General features: G+C 34.8%; 1 protein-coding gene across 3 annotated transcripts in view; it reads right to left on the reverse strand.

Annotated features, from left to right (window-relative positions):
* LOC145686532 (uncharacterized) overlaps nucleotides 1–25,933 on the reverse strand; it is a 179,729-nt gene that overhangs the window by 59,385 nt on the left and 94,411 nt on the right. The window contains exons 1-2 of one of the 3 annotated variants that reach the window (XM_081759969.1): nucleotides 5,733–6,315; nucleotides 2,187–2,203 (exon numbers count right to left, since the gene is read on the reverse strand). The exons of the other annotated variants lie outside the window; for them this stretch is intronic. The gene's annotated coding sequence lies outside the window, so the exon portion shown is untranslated. Of the gene's footprint in view, nucleotides 1–2,186; nucleotides 2,204–5,732; nucleotides 6,316–25,933 lie in introns of those variants that run through there. 3 annotated transcript variants of the gene reach the window in all.

Genomic DNA, 25,933 nt, shown 5'->3' on the forward strand with positions numbered 1-25,933 from the left:
TTGGGTGGTACAATAGCATAGCAAACATTGCAATATGTTTCTCCACATACGTGAGAACGTTTTTCTTTCACTACATAAATTTTCAAACACTGGGCACAACATTTCACAATGGAACATAAAGGCTTTCCATTTTGATACGGCGCTGACTTGTGATAGTCATAGCATGACTGGCCATAAAATTCTCGATTACAATCATTGCATGTAATATGGGTTTCTTTAAAATCACATGGTGGCTTCTGATGACAACGAAAACATACAGCTGTACAATGTTTCAAATGTTCATGCTTTTTTTCATATTTCTTATGACAACTTTCGCAATAAAATTTACAGCTAAAACATGATGTCAAGCTTTCAATGACGTTGAAGTGGTTATCTATAAACAGTAAATTTAAAGCAATTCTTTCGTTATCACTTGGTGGTGCTTCAAACATAACATCACTTCCTGAAAAGCCCCTATACACTGTGATTTTATAATCCTTTAAATATTCCTGAAATTTACGAATTTCAGGAATTCCACCACCATTACTAAGATCTACATCGGCAGCTTCACACAGTTCTTCTGCTTCTTTTTCTATGATATATTTACTTTGAGTTTTTACATATCTATTATATTCAGTTTGATTTCTTCCCTTGTATTTTTTCAGTCCTATGGCAACGACGATTGCATGTGCTAAACATCTTGTGTCTTTATTCTTAATTGTGATAATACCACGTTTTGCCTTTACATATTCTTCAGTATTCATAACATGTTGTTTCAAAGGACCTTGTCCTCTTGGCATACGTACATGATGAAAATTCACGATGCAATCTTCATTTATAAGAAAAGCCGCATTACTTTGCAGTACTTTCTCATAACTTATCCATAGAACTTCTGCTGAGAGATTTCTTGCTTCTCTGAATGACAACCAAAATGGACGATGTCCTTCTCTCTCATTTGTAATTGTTATTCCTACGTAATCATGCTGGTCCACATTACGTAGTAAATAATCTATTAGTGCCCGTAGACTTGCTTCAATTGCCGTAAAAGGGTTTTCATCTGCACGTACGGGGGCTAGACGGAATCGTAGCATTCTACCCTCCATATTGTATCTTCTGTATTGTCTTCTTCGTTCTTCTATTATATGAAATCTATTGTGTCCATCATTACGGTTGTTATTTCCGAATCCTACTTGTATATTTGAATTTCGTTGTGCTTGAAATACGGCTAGCAATTCGTCCATTCTTTTTTCTATGACGTCTAAATCGACTTCCATTTCTTCGTGTTCTACACTAGTCTCTGCTAATATTTCCATAATTGAGGGATATATTACTTCTTCTTCTTCTTTTCTGGGATCGGGAAACAAATTGTTAATCCAATTTTCTAGTTCATTCGTGTAAAACTTATCATCTTCTTCTTCTATCTTCATCTCTTCTTTATTGTAATCCTCTCCTATTATTTGGGAAAACGTGAGATTTAGCAGCTCTTCTTCATTTCTCCTTTCTTCGACGTCTTCTTCTGTTCCTTCTTGTAACCACTTTATAATTTCTTTAATACGGCCTGATGCTTCTTCTGTTATCGTTCTATTGCTAGCACTGTTCAATATTTGTAATAGTTCTTCTTCATCATATTCTTCTTTTTCTACTGGAATTTGAATTTCAATAGTTTCTCTTTCTTCTTCTTCTTCTTCTGCTGCTGCTTCTTCTATTCTTTCTTCTTCTCCGTCTTCTTCTTCTTGCATTTTTTCATGATGATCTATTTCCATTTCTTCTTTTGCGTCTTCTTCTTCTTCTTCTTCTTGCATTTCTTCTTCTTCTTCTATCCCGATTATGGCATTTATTTCACTTAAAAGAACTTGCGTTTCGTTATTTACGCCCACTACCTCTTCTTCTTCTTCAATGTCATTAATGAAGACCGTAATCTCCTTCAGTAAATCTTGCGTACTCTCTTTTGCCATTTTTCTTCCTCAGATGTATATATACGTAATGCAATATATGTAAATGGTATATGTAATAGTATATGAATATGATATATAATAGGATATATAAATCTTATTTAAATGGAATATATATATATGTATATAAATATTTTGAAAGGGTATATAAGTGTTTAAAAGAATATACGAGTAAGTAAAATGTGATATATATAAGTAATTAAAAGGAATAATAATAATAATATCAACGGGAATAGGGAAAAGGATTACACTTACCTTTATTTGTATGCAACCTAAAATAAAAAAGAAATGAATTTTGTTACTTATAAATCAATATATATTAGATATATAAATATATACTATATAAGACAGAACTTTATGATGTCAATGAAATAATCTCTCATCATACCTTTTAAATATTTTTAACTTTTCTTCCTATTCCACGGAATGAGGAGTGAAACAAATGTATGTTCACAATCTCTTTCAAATGTATTGACTAATGAAGATATGTAGATTACACGGCCTTTTATACTTATTCTGTTTTAGAATTTTATCGTTAATTTTAGTGAACGCGAAATCCGTATTTCCTCCTCCTCCTCTCTACATGTCTTTCTTTTATACTGTCATTAATTTTAGCGACCACAAATTCAATGCTATCTTCTTTACAACTTAACGAAAAGATGCTATTGACTTTCCCCGGAAAACCGTTTCTACATGTGTCTTACTTGTCTTATTCATATGCTCCCCTTTTTACGTGTAAGAATACCACCCCCTGGGAGCCCACAACTTTTTACCCCTTAGATGTTATGTTACTGATTTCAAAGTGACTTTATTGAATGCAACACCTTCGAAAACTATAGAATCGATACTAATGTTGTTTATTTTACGTGTATGAATATCACCCCCCGGGAGCTCAACACTTTTTACCCCTTAGATGTCACGTTACTGATTTCAAAGTGTCTTTATTGAATACAACACCTTCGAAAACTATGGAATCGTTACTAATACTGTTTATTTTAAATTATTTTACGTGTATGAATATCACCCCCGTGAGCTCACCACTTTTTTTACCCCTTAGATGTCATGTTACTATTTTCAAAGTGTCTTTATTGAATACAACACCTTCGAAAACTATGGAATCGGTACTAATATTGTTTATTTTAAAATATTTTATGTGTATGAATATTACCCCCTAGGGAGACCCCGTGAGCTCACCACTTTTTTACCCCTTAGATGTCATGTTACTATTTTCAAAGTGTCTTTATTGAATACAGCACCTTCGAAAACTATGGAATCGGTACTAATATTGTTTATTTTAAAATATTTTACGTGTATGAATATTACCCCACAGGGAGCCCCTCGTCAACTGAACTTTATGTTAGATAATATTATTACATGAGTACTGTACTTTGATCTAAGGGGACTCGGTGAATCAATGGTAAAGCGTTCACTTGTGATGCGATAGGGGACCTTGGTGATTTAGTGTTCACGTCTCATATAGCCTCGCTGCTGAAAGGGACGCTATGACAATATAGATGAAAGTATTTTTACAAGTACTAGGGGACTCTGTGAATCTATGGTAAAGCGTTCACTTGTGATGCGATAGGGGACCTTGGTGATTTAGTGTCCACGTCTCATATAGCCTCGCTGCTGAAAGGGACGCTATGACAATATAGATGACAGTATTTTACAAGTACTTATTGTCTTTTCGAGTGCAAAATAATACGCGTTCAATACTACACAGAGGCTTGTAGTGTTTGAGTCCCGTCGCCCAAAGCTTGGACCTCTCCCAACAAAAAATTTCTTAATGCACGCCTGTGTACATAGTTAGTATACGAATTCTATGACGGGATTCTGAGCATTTTAGAAGAAATTGATGATAATAATAGGGAATATTTTAACTACTTTCGTCCTTTTAAAGTAATATCACATACAGCTTAGACTATAATATGGAGAAAACTGTATAAAGTTCAACTTCCTAGATCCACTTAAAGAAATGGAGAAATGTTCTCTTATTTGAAAATAGACAATTGTTTTAACTTGAAGATTTGTGCCCCATGTTGAAATCGTGGGGGTGCTGTGGATCAGTGGTAAAGCGTTCACCTCCGGTGATTGGGGTCCCTGGTTCGATCCTAACTCTTGCCGTGTGAACTTTGTGGTGCATATAGCCTCGCTGCTGAACGGAACGTTAAACTCAAAAATCAATCAACATCATATGACATAGGTAACGACATCCGAGATGAATAAGCAACACTAGTTTTGTAAAGTTTTAGATCTCAAACACTGTTTTAATATTACCTAAAACACACACACACACATACATATCTTCGCTTCGTGTTGTCTGAAACCATGACCTAAGATAATGTTGACGCGACAGCTGGAGAACAACATTGAAATACAAAACATGTTCTGTTATCTTATTTTTCTGCTCTTTGCAAGTAGACATTGCAGATACAGAAACTCTCTCTCAGTTCGTTGACTTGTGTATGTGTATTTAACGTTAGATTTCACACTTATTAACATTAGAAAATTATGAAATTAACTTCAGTGCCTCAGTGGTAGAGTGTTCACCTCTGGTGCATGAGGTCCCGTGTTCAAATCACGTCTTTTTTTCTATATACTTGTCATTAATTTTAGCGACCACAAATTCCCTGCTTCCTTTACAACTTAACGAAAAGATGCTATTGACTGCCCCCCCGGAAAACCGTCCTTATCATTTCATTTTTACGTTCCAGAGGGCACGGTGGCTCAGTGGTAGAGCGTTCACCTCAAGTGCTTGGGTCCCTGATTCGATCCCAGTTCGTGCCCTATGAACTTTGTGGTGGACAAACATCATATGCGTGGATTTCCCTTCGGAGTTCACCAGTTTCCTTCCACTTTCTTCATTACATCATTTCATTCATTTTTTCATTATCACCTCACCTTCATTAGCCTAGTAGACGTAACCGTAGGACGTAAAACTCGATGGACAAACACCGTGTACGTGAATTTAATGCAACATTTCATTCATTCATTTCTCATTACCATCGTCCCCGGCTGGAGCTCATGTGATTCGGATTCCACGTTAATCAGTAGGTCCACGTCTCATATAGCCTCGCAGCTGAAAGGGACGCTAAACTAAAATCAACTCAACTCATCAACTCATCATCACCGCCTGCATTAGCATAGCCGACATAACTGTAAGACGTAAAACTTAGTGGTTCAGATTCCACGATAATCAGTAGGTCCACGTCTCATATAGCCTTGCTGTTGAAAGGGACGCTGAACTAAAATCAACTCAACTCATCACCATCGCCTCCATTAGCATAACCGACATAGAAAGACAGACAGACCTTGTTGGCTTTATTGTTGGACGTAAATCTCTTCATTGTTTAAAAGATTTCATTTACAAACAGAAAGACAGACGTATACATCATATTATCAAAATTAAAATACCAAGTCTACAGACACTTCTTGCGACAATTGCAATGCGAACCAGAAAACATTCAAGAATTGCATCTTATCATTTTTCTTAGAAGCATCATAGAAGTTCGCTTATGTGTTTTTAACTAGGGCAGTGTTGTTATCTCGTTGTAGTACGTATCATCAAAACATTTGACAATGGCATCTTATCTGTTGTTCTTGAAACTAAACCATTTTAAGATGAAGTTCAATGTACTAACAAAACAGAGGAAGAAAGAGACTAACAAAACAGACATTCACATATGTGTCTGTGTGTTTTTTTTTAAATGTTAGAACATGAACGGAACTTTGAATAAATACACTTGTTCTTTCAACTGCCTTTATAACTAAATGAAGAAAGAACATATATATTTTACTTACCTATTTTAATAAGAACGAGCGGTATCACAAAACACACATACACTTCAGTTTTAGGTTGAAAACACAATCAATTGATAGGATTTAATCCTAAGAACTTAAAGCACAAAACACTCACTACAGTTTAAGCTGAAAACACAATCAATTGGTAGGTTTCAATCGTGGTAACTGAAAGGACTCTGATGAAGATCCGGTAGACGTTCAAGAGTCTTTGCGGGAGGGGGGCGGGGCTTGGGAATTCAAATTAGCTAACCAATACAAGGCGACTAGAAAAGGCGTGTTTTTTCATGAACCTATAGCTGATGGTAACCCTAAAAGGCATGTTTCATCTTGTTTCTAGCAACATGATGTTCTCAAAGGCTATGAACATAACAACTAAACAGGAAGTGATATCGATTTACTTAGCATAGCAGATATCATCCTGTGAATATTCATATAACACACTTCACACCCTACGTTTTAAACAATATGATATGCTATGAGAAGTTTCCATTATTAGAATTTGCTCAATCAATGGAATCCATTCGCAGGAGGTGTGGGGGAAAGGAGTGTATAGGTATGTGTTTCGTTATGAGACTTATATCTGGTTTCATGTCTCACGTCTTTAAAAAATTGTGAAATACAATATTTACCTTAGCAACTAAGCCAATTTCGTGAGAGGCTTTGATCATTTGACTATCACGTCTTCTACAAACACTTTGTGGGAATAGGGCCAAGGGGCTAATCAACATGATTTTGCATGAGTATGTGTTTCGTTATGAGACTCATATAGTGTGTCTCATCTCACGCTTTTAAAAAAATCATGACATATAATCTTTACCTTAGCAACTAAGACCAATTTCATACAATCTCCTGAGAAGCTTCGATCATTTGAATATCATGCTTTCAGTTCATATTCTCCAGACATCTCGTGGGAATAGGACCAAGGGGCTAAATCGCTTATGCTCTTTGAAGACAAAAATCAATCAATCAATCAATTGGGAAGCTTCGATCATGATAACTTCTGTGCTAGCCGTAAAAGGCTATAAACATAGCAACTAAAGGCTTGTCGAAACTTGCCTCCCAATTCCAGGGGCTATGAACATAGCAACTAAAGAGGAGTAGGGGGTAACGGGGGTTCAAATAAACCAAAATTTTCCCACGCGCTTCTGTACTACCCGTAAAAGGCTATGAACATAGCAACCAAAGGCTTGTCGAAACTTGCCTCCCAATTCCAGGAAATGACACCGAATTCTAGGAAAACAAGATAATTTTTTGATGACTCGGCCTTCTATACGCGGGGACATCTACTGTATCTGTCCTTTTCTTTGCCTAAATCTGTATCTTGGAGAAGACATCATAGTGTTGTAAAAAAAAAAAAAAAAAAAAAAAACGGTTTTTTTCTGTGAAGTTTTTTTTTCAAGTTATTTTTCATGTTTTTTCAAATGTCTGTTTTTTTCTGACAGCTATTATTTATTGATTTATGTTGAAGATTATTGAAATAATCAATAGAGATTGAGTCGAAGTCCTCGTAACTTACAAATCGTATGTTTCCTTGTACCTATATGAGCAAAATCGTGTGATTATTCCTTTCGGACCCAGATCATTTTTGGCATTTTCCTACTTTGTCAGTTAGTGACTTATTGCTCAAAAACCATTTACCCTATTGATATGGTTAAGACCTTGTTTTTTAGAAAAGGAATGTGGCTATATTTTGGTTTACGTTACATTGCAGTGTTGCGAGCGGGTGGGAAATTACTGAGGGAAATGTAGGGGTGAAAATTTACAAAAAATCCCTAACCGAATTTCAAGATTTTTTTATCTAGCACCACTGTTGCCATATGGGTCTAAGTCACATAAAAAAATTCTTTGGTGCGTTGACAAGGTACAGTGAAAACTTGAAGTCGCTGGCTTCCATTCAAAGAAAGAAAGAAAAAATTCTCTGTTTCCATACACATGAAATTTTGACACTTTTTACGCCTCAGAAGCAAAAATCAACAGATATGCCGGGGCTACAGCTTCTCTAATTATCCTATTGAAACTTTTAATGGTGCGTTCTGTAGGCTAAAGGGAAGGCTTCCAGGTAGTGGTACATTTGTTCCAACGTAGCGAGCAAGAGCGAAATAATAGAGGGGAAAGGGAAATTTGCCGAATTTTTCACTTAAAATCGGGAATTAATTGTTTTGGCTGGAAACACTGCCATAAAATAGACGTAAACTATCTGAAAGTAAACCTTGGTACCCTAAGACTATATCCTACAAGTATCATGGCGATATCTAACAAAGTAAGCATGAATTTTTTTAAAAAATCTTATTCTAACTCAGAAATGCACAATTTTCTTACCATTTACAAACATGGTTTATTATAAGCCTCAACTGTACTTCCCCTAAGTATTTTACCGAAACTTTTTATGCTGCGCTGTGTAGGATAAGGACGAGACTTTCAGACAGTGGCACCCTTGTTCGAATGTAGCCAACAAGAGGGAAATAATAGACACAAAAAGGGAATTTTTCCTAAATTTCCTCCTAAAATCGGAAATTAAAATTTTCTGTAGCTGACAACAGTGCTAGCAGACACACACAAGCTATCTTAAAAGAAGCTTTGGTATCCCTATAATATACCCTACAAGTATTATGACGGTATCTAATAAAGTAAGCACGTCATTAAAAAATATTTCAGTCTACCTTAAAAAAATCACGGTTATCTTTCCACTTAGAGAACAAGGTCTACTGTAAACCTCAACTGTACTCCGCGAACTATCCTATTTTAACTTTCTAAAGTGCATTGTGAAGAGCAAATATAAGACTTTCAGATACTGGTACTTTTGTTCCTATGTAGCCAACAAGAGGGATATAATAGACAAAACATGTAATTTTCCCCTAACATCTTGAATTAAAATTTTCCGTAGCTGGCAACACTCCTATCAGACAGACGAAAACTATCTTAAAATAAACACTGGTACATTACTAATATATCCTAGAAGTATTATGGCGATATTTAAGAAACAATGCTTTTAATTACAAAAATATATTTCGATACACAGAAAAGTAGGGGAAAATCAAGAGTTAGAACATAAATCCGAATTTTTCGTGCGTCCCCTAATTACCCCACTGTAACGATAAGTACCCGAGTTTGTTCAGTACGGACAAATGTTCGACTGGCGAAAGTTGACTTGCATTCGGACGTATAGGTACGGTTTATAACAAAAAATTCGATTTTTTTGCCCAAATTTAAGGAGATTTTAATTTCCGTAGTTGGCAACACTGCGCGCAAGCCCGTCCAATTGATGCCAAGAATTAGGTATCCATCCGACGTATCTACCTGACAAGTCTTAAGGAGGTCTCTCTGCAACGAATGAAGCTACAGGGGAAAAGTAATAAAGAAAATTCGAAAATTCTCGAATTTTTGACTGGGGTGAAATTTGAGAAGGAAATTCGACACACAGAAGGAAAAGAAACTAAAATGATAAACTATGGACCAACCATATTTGGCAAAAAAATATATACCGATATCTTAATCAGTGACCATACAGGAGAGGATTAATAAAGTGACACACCCGTGTGTCACTTTGGCCACCTGTGTCCGAAAGGGTTACGAGTGTACATTTAATTACATTTTTTTGACTACTAACTTGTGTTGTTGCAGTAATTATAGTCTTGACTAATAATAATATCATTGTTGTAAACAATCACAATCTCTCCTTTTTACATCTTAGTTCCAATACTGATGCTGAAAAATGCAGGGTGTTTCAAAATGAATATCGGGGAATTAAGTCTTCGTTACTTATTACATTTTACGTACAGTTGTAAACAATACATCAAATAAAAGAACACCTCAAACAGTTTTTGCTTCAAGTGTTCGATGTGAGCTTCATTCGTCACATGGCACACATTGAGTCAATAGGTGAGAAAGGCCATGTGGCACAAAACATTCAATTCATACAGACGGTTGCACTGTAACTACAGATTCAGTCTTTGCACAATTAAAACACACAAAGCTTTCTGGTCTCTAGTCTCCATCTTTGCTACTTGCTCTTTCTAACGGCAGACAGAGGAAACAATGCATGGCATGACTGTGTACAAAACTGTTTGCTCTTTCATTTGATAATGCTTATAATTGTAAGTTAATTGTAATAGATACTACAAAGTTTCAAAATCCTAATATTCATTTTGAAACACCCTGCATTACTTCAAATTATGTCATCCTATATTCATGTCTTGTATGTACACTCATGTCCAAAATTATTGTCGCATGTCTATAAATATGTTGTTGTAGGAATATAATGTGATAACGAATCCGCCTGGTATTTCTTATAATGTCAAAACAGCAGTAAATAAGAACAATAAAACGAAAATAAAACTTTCTTGTCCATTTAGCAACATTTTCTTTTACTCTTTCTCATTTTCGTATTCTTTTCCTTTGAAATTTACCACAAATATACATTTTCCGATTATACACACAGCATCAGTATTAAAAGTACCCTGCAAAATCATTATCAAATTATATTCTTACAAGAAGACAGTTATAGATATGCAACAATCATTTTGGACATGAGTGTACATATCATCGGGCCGGCCCTAGGCAATTTGTCGCCCGCGCAATGACGTAATTTGCCGCCTCCCTCTTTTTCCAGAAAGAACAAATCTTAAAAGTCACGATTTTAAGTATGCTACTCCAGCATAAACAACGAAAGGGAGGGAAACTACACTCGCACTCAGAAAGGCTTAAATACTTACTACAAATACAATATTGTTGTGTCTGTTTCTTTCTTTAAATATTAATCTATTATGTTAGTGAAAGATAAAGAAAATACATCTGAAAGATGGTAATCATTTTTATAGAATTCAATATCGAGTTTCATCTCAACATATCAGTTTGCAATTATAGTACAACTAGCTCTTTTACCTTTATTTCTTGATTTTCCTTCTACATCTGTTACTTTTTAAAAAAAAAAGTGTTTCCACCTTCAATGATAACGATCTTATTTGCGACAAAGACAAGACAAGCTTTCATATCAGAACTCTGATAACTAACCAAAGGGGACAGGCATTCGAGAATTGAGTTCCTGTATTTGACAACAATCAAGCAATTTATTCTGGAATTTATTTTACCATTTGCTTTAGCACTGATCATGTGACTTAAACTAATGCGACCTAAATATAATTTATGAATGTAGTATTCAAATAGAAGGTCAGCTTAGTAAATTTAGCTCCCATGATCATGAAGTCTGTCTCCAACAAGAAATATTTATTTTAAATAAAATACTTATAACAGATATTGCAGCCCCGTGCAAATGCACGTGTTGCACATGTGGTAGAGCTCGCAATGCATGTCATATATCTAGTCTACCAATTATTTATATATGATATTCAGAAAAATATTAGTAGGCAAATTAGTATTAGTTTTTACCTTTACACAAGTTATTTGCATTTTATACTGTTCGTGATATTATTTTCGTACTTATTAAAGGCCTACTTTCACGAAAAAAAAAATGTTCATTTATACTTTTATTTCTTCGTTGATATTGGTGAAACAGTACAGAAACCCGGATTATTAGTAGGTACGCTACTCATATAAATTGTAAAATATTTGCACCGTATCAGTATCTAGTGTATAATTTATGTTGCATGTTATGGTAATTACACCTACATAAAAATACTTCAGACTTAAATGACGTAAGATGCATTACAAATGACTATTTGAAAAAAAAAACGAAATTTAGAAAAAAACGAGAGGCAATGTTTTTTTTCTTAAAAAAAAACGTACATTTCTGAAAAAATACGAACGGTTTTTTTTTTATTTACAACACTAGAAGACAATAGGGGCAGATACAAGAAGCATATGCGCCATCAGGTCTAAACAAGTAATGGAGCGAGAAGTTTTAACTGTATGATGTGGCGGAAGACTGTGGAGGGCTTCTAAAGCTTCTTCCGAAAACTGTCCTACGGGTAACTGAAAATACTATAATATATCTACTCCATGGACAAGCAAATTGTGTAAACTGCTGGACATGTAATACCACTTGTATAACAGTAGGCAAAAGTCCTTGGTATCACAAATAAGAACTTTAAACTTGTCTTGATCGATGACTCCGCCACTAGCAACTAACTGTAAAATCACTGATAAGTTTCGAATAAGGGTAAGGGTTTCATCAATGCGTAGATTATATCAGAAACCAGTGTGGGATCAGCAAACAAGTTTCTGGTTGTACGAGTATTATCATTATTTGAGGAGCCAAAACTTTGTTCGGGTTTACCAACAATCATGCTCATTTGCTCTTCAAGCAGTTTGAATTCTCTTCTTTTTCAAAAACTGTCTTGTTTGCTGAACCCCTCCCCTGCCACAATATGAAGGGTAGAAGGTACACAATATGTAATAAACATTCGGAAGTCTTATCATGACGTAAAGGGGGGATAGACCAAACTAAAGAGAGTTTCGTTTGCAGGTTTATCCTATTTGTGGTTGAGTTCATTTCCTTTGGTTTCGAACCACAAAAGAAACAATTTGAAATTGCGTTGGTTCCACTTACAATGTTACACACGCTGCCATCTACCATCGTTAGATGCAAATTAAAGGTACTCCCATGAGCAAAAAAAATTGCGCGTATACTGTAACTCACGATTTTTCTCAATTATTTCATTTTCCTTATGTTTATGGGTAAAATTCAGTTATTAGTATGTGGAGATAATAGAAAGCAATCCATCTAAGGAGATATTTCCAAAAAATATAATAAAATAATAAAAATATAAGCAAAAAACAAAATTATGTTCGGTTTTGTGTATACTGGCAATAATGTTTTCGAGGGAATTTTTGGAGCAGCACGCACGATTGTAGAGGGAATTACAGAATTGGTAACAGAACAGTTGAATCAAGGAACACGAAAGTGGAGTAAAATATTGCATTTATTGGCTTAAATCTAGGGTGTAAATTGTCTGCCAAATATAAATTAGCTTCTGTAACCAATATGTTGTACGGACATATACAAACAAAGAGAAAAACTGTTGTCTTAAGTTTGGAAGTGACATGCTCTATAGCCATGAGCATTTATTTCTTAAGAAAAAGACAAGCAATAAACGAAAGTCTGTGTGGTCGAGTGGGTAGAGTGACGGACTAGTAATTCTTATACTGTTTTGACCCCAGATCGAATCTCATCCGATCCTGTTCAATTTTTTTTTTTTTTTTTTTTTTTACGAAATATTATAGAAGTGTATAATTTGTATGTTAATAAAAACTGAAACAATACAATAATGAAATAACTTTTTGTTTCCTCTGATGACGTATTTATTTAGAATTAGTGTACTATTAGTAATAGCGATTGCTTTCAGTTTATGCTGTTGTATAGCTTCTTTTATCATGCTACTTTTCTTGAAAAAAAAAACAAATTTGTCTCCAATAAAGTATGAAAAATATATATAGACAGAAACAGACATCTTAGTATCAAACGTGATTTATCGTGATGAAATAAACAAGTTTCCCGTTATTAAAAAAGAAAACTATAGAAAATCATTAAATGTAGTCTTAGGTTTTTAGCATGCTATATATATTATTTATAAGACTATACTTTATAAGGCAAGATGTGCGATCATACCCACAAATTTAGCTAGTGGGTGAAAGATGTTTTCGGCACAAATATTTTACAGGTCTAGGTGCATGAAACACCAATACGCCATGGTCTTGACCTTCGTTTATTTCACATTATTATCCGACATATCATAGCAAGTAAAAAGCAGCATCAATCGGCAAGAAAAACTGCAAGTTGTGGTCTTAGTCTGTTTTTGGTGCCCCGGACTCGATCGCCTAGCACGCCCGTCTATACCTTGACTCATATGTCTATCATTCAGTGCAGGCAAATATCCAGCTTTACTTTTCGGAGGGGGCCCGACACGAAAGCTCGTAAGCACGTAATTCTAATGTTTCAAAAATATCAATAATAATAATAATAATAATAATAATAATAATAATAATAATAATAATAATAATAATAATAATAATAATGCAACAGTTCTTTGCATTCCGGCGTTCTCTCTTTCCGGCATTTCTCTTAAACATTTCTTACTTTTCATTTATGAACCGGTCAAACTGCATTCTAACACAAACGAGATCAAAAAAAATATTTTCTAGAGACATGTAAGGAAAACTGTCTGCTACGTATATCACATAACAAAAATAGCAAATGGCAATGAGTGTATCGTTCTAATAAAGTAATGTTATAAACAGAACGGAAATGAAATTGTAATCCATTTAAAAGTGTTCTTTAATTCCACCTGGTATCAATGGCATTACGGTATATTCTTACAAGTAACACTTCCCAAGTGTAACACTCCGATTTTGATAAAATTTGACAGGCAGATACTACACATAAAATAAACGAATACATGTTTTTTTTATTTTCTGCGGAAAAACGGTTTTAGGGGGCAAAAGCCCTCACCCAAAATTTTGAAAGTTAACGCCCGTAAGACAAAAAAAGGTGGACCAAAGTGAACGAAATTGTGCACAGATATGGCAGACGTAAAATGAAGGAATACGTGTTTTGTATTTCCCTGGAAAAACGGTTAGGTGAGGCACAGACCCCTCCAAACCTTTGATCATGAAATATCAAAAGTGCTAGTAACAATATGTCTGATGTGTGTAAAGGACGAAGAATTCCAACGACACTTTGTGTATGGACAATACGCAAAAACTAAACGAATACCTGTTTTTTTTTATTTTCTGCGGAAAAATTGTTTTAGGGGACAAAAGCCCCCATCCAAAATTTTGAAAGTTTACGCCCGAAAGGCAAGAAGAAGTGAACCGAAATGAATGAAATTGTGGAAAGATATTGCAGACGAAAAATGAGGGAATACGGGTTTCGTATTTTACTGAAAAAAAAAGAAGAAAAACGTTTGGGTGGGACACAGACCCCTCCAAAACTTTGATCGTGAAATATCAAAAGTGCTAATAATAGTATGTCAGAAGTGCTTAAAGTACATGAAGAATTTGAACGACACATTGTGTAGGGACAATACGCAAAAAACAAACGAATACGGGTTTATTTTCTGGGAAAAATGGTTTTAGGGGGCAGAATTCCCCACCCAAAATTTTGAAATCGTGCACGTAAATTGAGGTAATTGTGTTTCGTATTTTCCTGGAAAAAAAGCGGTTGAGTGGGGAGCGGACCTTCTAAGCTGTTGATTACGAAATATTAAAAGTGCAAATAAGTATACGTCAGAAGTTCCTAAAGAGTATGGAGAATTGCAACGAAATTTCGTATAGGGACAATTTGCAAAACAATAAATGAAATGCGTTTTAATTTGTACAACAAAACAGTGTTGGGGCCTAGAGCCCCTCCAAAAAAAATAAATAAATAAATAAATATTACCGTAAAAGTGCAGGAAGGAATGGACCGAAGCAAATGAAATTGTGTGTAGATATTGTATAGACTGTATATAAAATAAGGACTTTCGTGTTTTTAAGATGTCTTTATCAATTTTGGCACATCAACAACAAACAGGAAATTAATCGGCACGTGTTTTTGTTTATGCGGAAAAACATTATAAGGGTTAAAGTTGCCTCGTGATATACTACAAAATACTCTAACTGTTTGTGCTTGTTGTTGATCTGCCAAATTTGAAGAAATCTGATGGATACTCTTGTGAAACACAAGAGGCTTTATTTTTCATATCCAATATCTACAGACAATTTCATTCGCTTCGGTCCTCTCCTTCCGACACTCAACGCCTCGGTCCACTCAACAGTTTTTTTTTTCTTTTCAGGAAAATACGAAGCACGTATTCTCTCATCTTACCTCTACAACATTTGTGAACAATTTCATTCAGTTCGGTCCATTTCTTCTTGCCTTTCTTGCGTCCAATTTCAAAATTCTGGGTGGGACCTTTTGCCCCTAAAACCGTTTTTTCGCAGGAAATAAAAAAGCCGTATTTGTTTATTTTTTTGCTTATTGTACTAACACAAAGTTTTGTTCCAATTCTTCGTGTAAATTTAGGCACTTCTGGCATACTGTTATTAGCACTTTTGATATTTCATGATCAAAGGTTTGGAGGGGTCTGTGCCCCACCTAGCTGTTTTTTCCAGGAAAATACAAAACACGTATTTCCTAATTTTATGTCCGCAATATCTGTTCACAATTTCGTTCACTTTGGTCCACTTGTTTTTGCCTTTCGGGCGTCAACTTTCAAAATTTTGGGTGAGGGCTTTTGCCCCCTAAAACCGTTTTTCAGCAAAAAAATAAAGAAGCACTTATTTGTTTATTTTATGTGTAGTATCTACCTGCCAAATTTTATCAAAATTGGAGTGTTACACTTGGGAAGTGTTACTTGTTAGAATTATAACAACAACGCATTGTCCACAGTTTGGACACTGACTCAAACTAATCTGACATAAAAGAATCTCAAAAGGGAAAAAGTAGGTTTATTAAAAAGTGCTTGAGGTTTGGTAAGGGACAGCTTCCAGGACCTCACGCTGGATACGTCACTGAGTCAATGCATTGTATTTGTTTCTTGCAAAACATGATAATTAGATGCGTAATATGTAAAATTATATCATAGTTTGACGTTTAATAGGTCTTTCCTTAATACATCCATATTATCCGGCGTTCTGCCTGCCTGTTTCATGTCGGATAAGCGAAACTCTACTGTATTTTCAAAGATAGCATATACACAGGGGCTAGAGGTCTGCACGGGCCGGAATTTTTAGAACGGACCCGGCCCGTCCCCTTTAATTTATAATCTATAGGCATTAGCGGATTAAGGGCGGAGCCAATGGAGCCCAGGCTTCGGGGCCCCAAGCTCAGGGGGGGCCTTTAAAATCCCTCTGTTTAATACTAAAATATAGTAATCAACTTATTATATTATAGGCTTCAGACCGATGCTATTTTTTTCCCGCTCGTTACGCTCGCGGTATCGCTAGATTTAAGTCTTTCTATCAGCAGCATTTACCTGTTAATAATGAATGCAATTATTTAATTGTTAATAATGAATTTAACTAAACTAATTATTCTAAACTTGGAGCACATTCAAATATTACAGCATAGTTCTCGGTAGTCCCATAAGCCTATGAGGCTGTGGAAGGCAGCAAAGAAAATTTATGCACTGGAACTATTCTTAACGTAGGGCCCCCTTAAAATAGTCGGCTCTAGGTCCCCAAAAGCCTTAATCCGCCTCTGTCTATAAGCAATATTTCACGAAAAGCTGGTATTTTTTAACAAATGTGTTCGTCATCAAGTTTTCATAAAGTAGTCCCTTTCTCCTTTAAGTAATTTCAGAGCCCACGGCGTTTCAGTGGTAGAGCGTTCACCTCTGGTGCATGGAGTCCTTGGTTCGATCTATGCTCGCGCCAAGTGAACCTTGTGCTGGACAAACACTGTGCGTGGGTTTTCTCGAGGTTCTCCCGTTTTATCCCACTTCCTTCACTCGATCATTTCATTCATTTCTTATCATCACTGTCTCCTTTAGCCTATCCGGCATAATCGTGGGACATAAAACTTAAAGATTTCATTTCAATCATTTCAATCAAAAAACACTTGCAGGAAGTATGTAATTTCGAATAAAACAAACTACTATATACAATTCTGAGTATATTATTCTTTTATGAAATTCTCGCGAAACTTATTTCTAAATCGAAGGGTAAGAAGACTAAATTCACTCTCTTATTATTATAGATCCATTTCAATTGAAGCAGTTGGAATAATTGGAAAAAAATAAAACAAAACATACCCTATATTCCAGTGTGCCACAATCGGTATAACGCGGCACACTGGTGTGTCCAGCAAAGTGAACTGTGTGACGAAAACTTTTTCCTATTATTTGCAAGAATATTTGTCGAGCTTCTGTTATTTATAATAATAATAATAATAATAATAATAATAATAATAATAATAATAATAATAATAATAATAATAATAATAATAATAATAATAATAATAATAACAATAATAATAATAATAATAATAATAATAATAATAATAATTATTATTATTATTATTATTATTATTATTATTATTATTATTATTATTATTATTATTATCAACGATTCTTCCATGGATCAGCTGTCTGTATACGGTTAAGCAACCACAAGTATCACATTGAAGGAATGAGTATAATTATTTACTTTAATAGTAATACAAAACCTATTTGCTTGTATATTCTACCGGGAATAACTGCATCCGTCTAGAAAGCTAGGACTAACAACAAAGGGATCCGAAGTTGTGACCACACACCGCCCCAAATCGTGAGTGCCACAAGTTCCCTTCTGCGCCTTAGCACAATAAGGGCTGTTGCGTTCAGGGAGAGAGAGAAACAACTTAATTCCATTACAGTTATATGCTTATTAAATGTTAACTTATATTTATAAATTATGTAAGTGATCGTATCGTTTTCTGTTTATTAATTATTATTATTATTATTATTATTATTATTATTATTATTATTATTATTATTATTATTAATTCTTATTATTATACATTTCTTATTACGTTGATTGCCATGTGTATGGAATTCCATACACACGGCTCTCCTGTGCAGTAGAGCGTGATTATTTTCTATACGCAAACAATGTAGATATTCCAAGTTTGTTGTGTTCGTTCTGTAGCTGTGTATGTAATTAGATGCATATGACGTAGAAATCAAAATTTAATGTCCATGCCTCGTATATGCAAAACCATACACAAAGACATTTATGAACAAAGACATTGAGTTTGAGTTTAACGTCTCGCTCAGCAACGAAGCTATATGAGACGTCGGCCTACTGATTAACGTGGACTCCGAAGCACGTGAGCTCTCGCCGGGAATCGAAGCCGGGTCTTCCACGCCAAAGGCGCGTACGCTAACCGCTTAGCCACTAAGGAGCTCATGAACAGAGACATTTAAAACAAAGGCGAAAACAAAGATGTGTGATGTGATTTTGAGTTTAACGTCCCTTTCAGCAGCGAGGCTATATGAGACGTGGACCTACTGATTAACGTAGAATCCGAACCATATTAGCTCCGGACGAAAACAAAGGCCTTTGGAATTGACAATAATCGTTTGGACATTTCAGTCGCACCTACCTAATATTAACAACATTTCTACGATAATTTCGTAACATTGTATTATTTCTTTTGTTGATTAGCTTGGTTAGGCTTATTTAAACACTTTTTTCTCTGCACCGACGTGTCACATCTCTTGGATGAAAATACACTAGCTCTCACTGGAAATCAAATCCAGAACCAATGCACTTGAACCATTTGACCACAACAAGGCACATTTAAAAAGAAGTTTCGATTTTGTTCGGAAAATTGTGATTAGGTGTAACATTAAAAAATATATTTAAGAAAGGATACGGAGCAAACGCACTGTACTTTCTCGCTCGAATTTTTTTTACACTGACTTATGTTAGGCTGTAACTATTCTCGAAACATTTATTTGGGAAATTGCGAATAAAATAATGTTTTGGAAAACTTTGCTAGAAGAAACTTCAGGCCCAAAAGTAAAGTACCCATTGGTCATATTTTCGTTAGGAATAACTTGATCCATATATTAGAATTATTAAGGATATAATTGTATGTGAACTATAAGCAAAAGCGTCTGAATAATTTCTGAGAAAATCATGAAAAAAGTCACTCCCAAGAATAAATTATCCCTTGTGGATCTTTTCAGGACAAACGAGCTATGCTATATTGTTAGTGTTTTCGTAAAACATTTATTTATGAAATACGAACACAATCGCCTGAGTCGTTCTTGAGAAAATTGCAGGGTAAAACTTACTGTCAAAAGTAATATACCATTTCTAGTTTTTCCGGATGAGGAAATTATACCATATAGCTAGGTTATTTATGTCACATGTATTTATAAAATATGAACAACAAACATCTCCTGAGTGTTTTTAGGAAGGTCATCGGGAAAAGCTTACCCCCAAAGGTAAACTCTTCTATCTGTAATTTTGACAGTATATTGAGTAATTTTTAAGCAAATCGTCGGGAAAAAATTCACTGTCAAAGTATCTCTTTTGGATTTTTCTTTTCGGAACAAGCGAGTTATACCATATTGTAAGATTATTACAGAAAATATTTTACTGAAATTAGAACAAATTTGTCTCAGTTATTACTGAGAAAATTGTCCAAAAAAATTCAACCCTTGAGAAAACCACTTCTTCTGTATGTTATCGGAATAAACGATTTATGCTGTATGTTAGTTTATTAATGAAACATTTCTTTACGAAATATGAACAAAATTGCCTGAGGCGTTAATGGGAAAACTATCGGGGTAAAGCTCACCCTAAGATTAAGCTACTCCTTCGAACGAGTTGTTTGTTAGGTTATTAATGATACGTTTATTTATGAAATGTGGTTGAGAAAATTCTGCAAAAAGAACGCATACCATACAGTAAATTACACCATATATATTTTTTCAGAAAAAATATTCATATGCGGTGGAGATTCGTTAATAAAATATATATTTATAAAAAGTAAATAAAATCGTCACAGCTTTTTTTACTTGAGAAAATTGAATTGTTTTAAATTTTAATCCTTCAGTAAATTACCCTTACTTTTAGATGTCGAAGGACATAAAATTCGAAAGATAGTATGTTATTAAAACGTTATGTCTAGAATTCGGTCCAGATACGTTGAACAGTATGGCCTCTATTTGAGTGCGTGTAAAAGCGTGTCGAACCGAGAGACGAATAGATGGACAGACATCGAAAAATCATTTTTTCGATATGTAGGAGCCATGTAACTTGAATTCATTGAAATCTGGTATTCGGTTTTTATAACTAACCACACTTTCTTCTTTCGTCGCTCGAATGTGAAAACGAATAGGCCTACACCGATACGTAATGTGATAATTTGTAATCCCAAAAATTTAATTTGTTATGTTTAATGTGTTGTCACGCTAGAAAAAGAAGCTTATGCATGTTAGATCATTTTATTATCAGTTTTTCACGCTACTGTATAATTCGTCGGAAGCATTCGTGTTATTCACAAAGAGAGTTGTAAAATTTAGTTTTGCTTAAAGAAAGCATTCTTGATTTTTTTTTTACACAGACGCATTTGTTGCACTTGTTGATATGAAACAAAAGTAGAGAGAGAGAGAGAGAGAGTCAATACTCTAAAAAGGAACACACACACAGAAACACTAGAACAGACAACGAGCTATGGCTGTGATTGTGTTCGTCACGCTGTGTGTAAAGCTGCAGGTCACGCTTGTTTTGTTTTTTACAGATACACTCGCAGTGAGTTGAAGTTTGAAGTTACTTCTGCTGTGTTAAAAAAAACGCAGAGGGAATGATTAAGCATACCATACCATAAACTAAAAACAATCGCTATTAGTAATAAATAGTAAGCTAATTCTAAATAAATACGTCATCAGAGGAAACAAAAAGTTATTTCATTATTGTATTGTTTCAGTTTTTATTAACATACAAATTATACACTTCTATAATATTTCGTAAAAAAAAATTGAACAGGATCGGGTGAGATTCGATCTGGGGTCAAAACAGTATAAGAATTACTAGTCCGTCACTCTACCCACTTGACCACACAGACTTTCGTTTGTTACTTGTCTTTTTCTTAAGAAATAAATGCTCATGGCTATAGAGCATGTCACTTCCAAACTTAAGACAACAGTTTTTTTCTTTGTTTGTATATTTCCGTACAACATATTGGTTACAGAAGCTAATTTATATTTGGCAGACAATTTACACCCTAGATTTAAGCCAATAAATGCAATATTTTACTCCACTTTCGTGTTCCTTGATTCAACTGTTCTGTTACCAATTCTGTAATTCCCTCTACAATCGTGCGTGCTGCTCCAAAAATTCCCTCGAAAACATTATTGCCAGTATACACAAAACCGAACATAATTTTGTTTTTTGCTTATATTTTTATTATTTTATTATATTTTTTAGAAATATCTCCTTAGATGGATTACTTTCTATTATCTCCACATACTAATAACTGAATTTTACCCATAAACATAAGGAAAATGAAATAATTGAGAAAAATCGTGAGTTACAGTATACGCGCAATTTTTTTTTGCGCATGGGAGTACATCCAATGTATATTCACCAAGGGACAGGATACAGTTTACAATCTTCTTGATACGAATCTTTTTGTCAGCTTCTTCTCGTAAAACCAACTCTGGCGATTCTTTAGAGAAAATGAATCTGATAGATCTACAATAGGATGCTGATCTTGGAAGATCGTTAAACTACATAACTGTCCTGGATATAATATCAATCAATTGAAGAGGGACAACATGTATTCATCTGTATATTTTACATCATGATCATTAAATTTCTGCTTGCAAATACTGTGACCTCCGCTACCATCAAATCCCCATTTACAGACCAATTTTGCCGTTACATCCTCTTCTAATATCAACGATTAGGAAATACTGTCAGCGGTTTTATACAAAGGGAAGTCAAGTACAGCGGCCGAAGATTATACATTTCCAGTTCCGCAAATGTGATACTAACAATATTTTCTTCAAACAATGTTACAAACGGGACTTTAAATGCCTGCAAGTCTCAAGGAGATCCGGATATGAGAAACTGTTTCAGCTTGAAAGTAAATATAGTGGTATGATCCCACTTCAAAGAAGAGAAACTGAAAGACTTGTTGGATTTATGTCGTTCAGAATTGATTAAAGAACAGTATCGTGCCTTCTATAAGAGCTTGCAAAGTACAGCCGGTGCATCATGTGATAATTTTGATGACGATAGTGATTGAATGTTTAGTGGCGATATTTTAGTTTTTAAATCGCAATGTTTTTGGTATGTTGTTGAGGATTGATTGAGGAACAGCATCATTCCTTTGAGAAGAATTTGCAAATTACAGCTCGTCCATCTCTGTGGTAGTGATAATATAGCTAGTTAAAAAATGTTATTTTAGTGTTTAGTGGTGATATTTTCTTTTAGCATTTAGATGTTAATGTCTAGTGTTTATAGTTAGACCTCGTAATAAGAAAACTGAAGGTACCTATTATAATTTGCTAAGCATATGTCCACAAGAACAACTCCTTTAAAACAATTTGCTCAGAGTCGCAGGAAAGTATTTTATTTCAATGGTGTGGAGCACGAAAATGAATTACTGTTTTAGTAAGCTATCCTGTTATTTGAGTAGTATTGAAACCCATTTTCTAATGCCTTGATTACTATTCAGTAATATTTTTACCATATTATTTTATTTATTTATTTATTTATTTTAATCTTACTTTCTTCTCTCTTGTAAACGTACGAAACTGGGGTTACGTTCCTCTGGTTTTCATGCAACAATATGCTCCACCTTTTTCGAAATTTCTTCTTCTAACTGGTATAAGAGGGCAATTTTTGTATGACTCTGACGTTGTGTGTCATTACGAGAAAACGGGTGAACTGTTTAATAAATTCTCGAACATAGTAAGCACTTGAGTAGTGCCAGGTTTCTGTCTAATTAAAATGTATATCCTAATCAAGAAGGAAGAAATTTAATGTGTGTTCACAATTTAGTATCAAACGAGTCCCTCATGTTTGGGAAATGAAACTGGGTATAAACTACTTATTACAAATAAACGTATATTTGACCCAGCCTTTTAGAAGATACCGCTTTTACATGGGGGTAAGCAATTTCTAATTTTTTTCAATGTTATAAAAATAATGAAAAAATCATACTTCTCAAATATTTTCCATAACATAGTTTTACTCGTGCAAGGGACGGAAATTTCAGCTAGTTTTACAAACATAGTATACGCATAGTATATAAGGACGCCATCATAGATGTTTAATAAATATAATAATTATAATTTGAACGAAGCTGCTACTGCATATTTCAGAAACCGTAATTCTGAGAAAGAATATTAATTTTAAGCGGGAGTAAAAGTGAGAGATAACGTAGGGGAACGTCCTTCCCCCACTTCCAAAAATATCTATGGCCTCCCTCCATTTCCTAAAAATTACAATCAGCAAAGATAGGTATGAGGGACGTCATCCGCCCTCCTACCATTTCAGATTCACTTTTACCCCTGATCTTGAGAAGTTACGTTCTTACGATCACTCTAAGGCCTACCGCTCACTGGCGACAAAACAGTTGCGCAACTATCTCGTCGCTGTCGCCTGCAGTCAGCAACTTCAGGGAGACAAAACAGTTTTGTTGCCATACCCTCGCTCATTGGCGACGGCAACAGAAAAGTTGCCGAGCATTTGATATCACAATTTACATAATCGGCAACCGGAACAGTTCACATAATCGCTGGTTTCGGACATAAAAAACTACCGCCCATTCCAATGGTTAAATAAATAAATTTAAATAAACTTTCGAAGGTAGCGTCAACAGGGGCGTTATTTCAGACTTCACTTGAGGGGGGCAAGAGCACCACCGATATAAGACTTTCACGTTTTGTACTAGTATATTAGTAGACAATTGATTAAAGTATATGTATTCCTCAAACTCTTGGGGAGCAATTGCACCTCCTGACCCCCCTAAATGCCGTCCCTGAAAGTCAATGAGTGACAAAAATAACAGCATTGTGTAAGCTAATACTAACGGGAACAATTATTCGAATCAAAAGATAACGAAAATATAAAACGACTGAAAATAACTAACAGAACGAAACTAACAAAAGCGGCAATCCGACAACACTGTACAGTAACTGTACTCTCAATGTTCTACGTATAGCCATAAAATAAAAATTGGCTTTCTTCGTTCTTCCCGCGTATTCTTCACGTTTTAAAATAGGACATTTTTATATAGTACAGTTTTTTTCTTTTTTATATTTGAAATGGAAAGAAACTTGAAAATGATAATTTTATCTGTATTTTTTTCTAGTTGTGGGAAATTAATGAAAGTAGTAGCGTGTAGTATGACAGCGATATGTCATTATCGAAAAATGTACCTACCTATGTTGTTTTTTCTTGGTTGGAAAGCTCATTCTAGTTTCTTATAACAGCGAAACACACATCCTTCCATAATTTCTACTTTATACAGTATGTATTTCTACTTTAACGCTGAGCGTTTCTCTATATCCTCAATTAATTTTTCATAGTCTTTATCACTAAAGACATGCTAGTCACTAATCAAAGAATGTATTAGTTTCCACTGCGAACACTTCTTTTCACGCGCTACACACGGAACGAACTGTTACGTGAAAAAAACTTGTAGAAAACATTTATTTTTTAGCTTTCTATTTGGAGGTACCTCGGCAACTTTTCTGTCGCCGTCGCCTCAGTGAGCGGACTCCCATAAGACTCAATGCATTTTTAGATGTTGCGCAACTGTTCCGTCGCCGAGCTGTTGCCCTGCTGTCGCCCTGCTTGGCGACACCTCGGCAACTTTTCTGTCGCTGTCGCTTCAGTGAGCGGACTCCCATAAGACTCAATGCATTTAGCCAGAGCAACAAGATAGTTGCCCGACAAAATGTTGCCAGTGAGCGGTAGGCCTAATGGGTCTTACAAGATTGTAATGTTGTTATAGCTACCCTTTACTCCACACGGTAAGTTTTGAACGAAAATGAGTTTCTGATTTTTTTTTATTTGCAATAGACAACTGAACGATTATACAATTTTCTTAATAGACTCAATATGATGACATCATCACGAGCCACGGTAGTTTTAAAGGTGGTTATCCATATCCTATGCATGCAGGATGCTATTTGGTTCAACTATCAGTGGGTACTTCATTCATTAACGTAAGTGTCTCATGATCTATTTTATTGTTAACAGCTGAGTTTACTTTCGGTTCAAGTAATTTCAAATAGACTTTCCAAGTTTTATGAAAAACGATATTTATATGCATTGTCCCCAATATACAGTAACGAGACAAGTTTAAAATACGACCACAGATACTTACAGTATAAGAGTTAATTATGGAAATATGTGGTCTCTGACAAACCACTCACTCGCGAAAAGTGGGTGTTAGGTTACCATGAAGAACGTGACAAGCAAGTTTTTACGTAAGGTATTTTGTTTGTCTTTTCTGTTTCTAGATGCTGCTGAGATCTAATGCAGTTTGGAGAAACTATTACGTAACCCAATAAGGAAAGAATATATAAGTAATTCTTGCAATATATGACTAAATTTTAATTGTATCTGAAAGGAAACTAATAGTGTGATTATGTAATAATAATAATAATAATAATAATAATAAGTGCCTAAAATAAACCAAAGTCGTACATATGCTCAAATACATTTTAAGACTTTTTTATTTAAATAGCATTTCAAATTGTAGAATCCGTTAAAATGAAATAAAACTAATTTTCTCTGGACATCTGTTTTTAACT

This window comes from Thermobia domestica, chromosome 5, assembly GCF_964235325.1.
Source record: "Thermobia domestica chromosome 5, izTheDome1.hap1.1, whole genome shotgun sequence".
Taxonomy (NCBI): Eukaryota; Metazoa; Arthropoda; class Insecta; order Zygentoma; family Lepismatidae; genus Thermobia; species Thermobia domestica.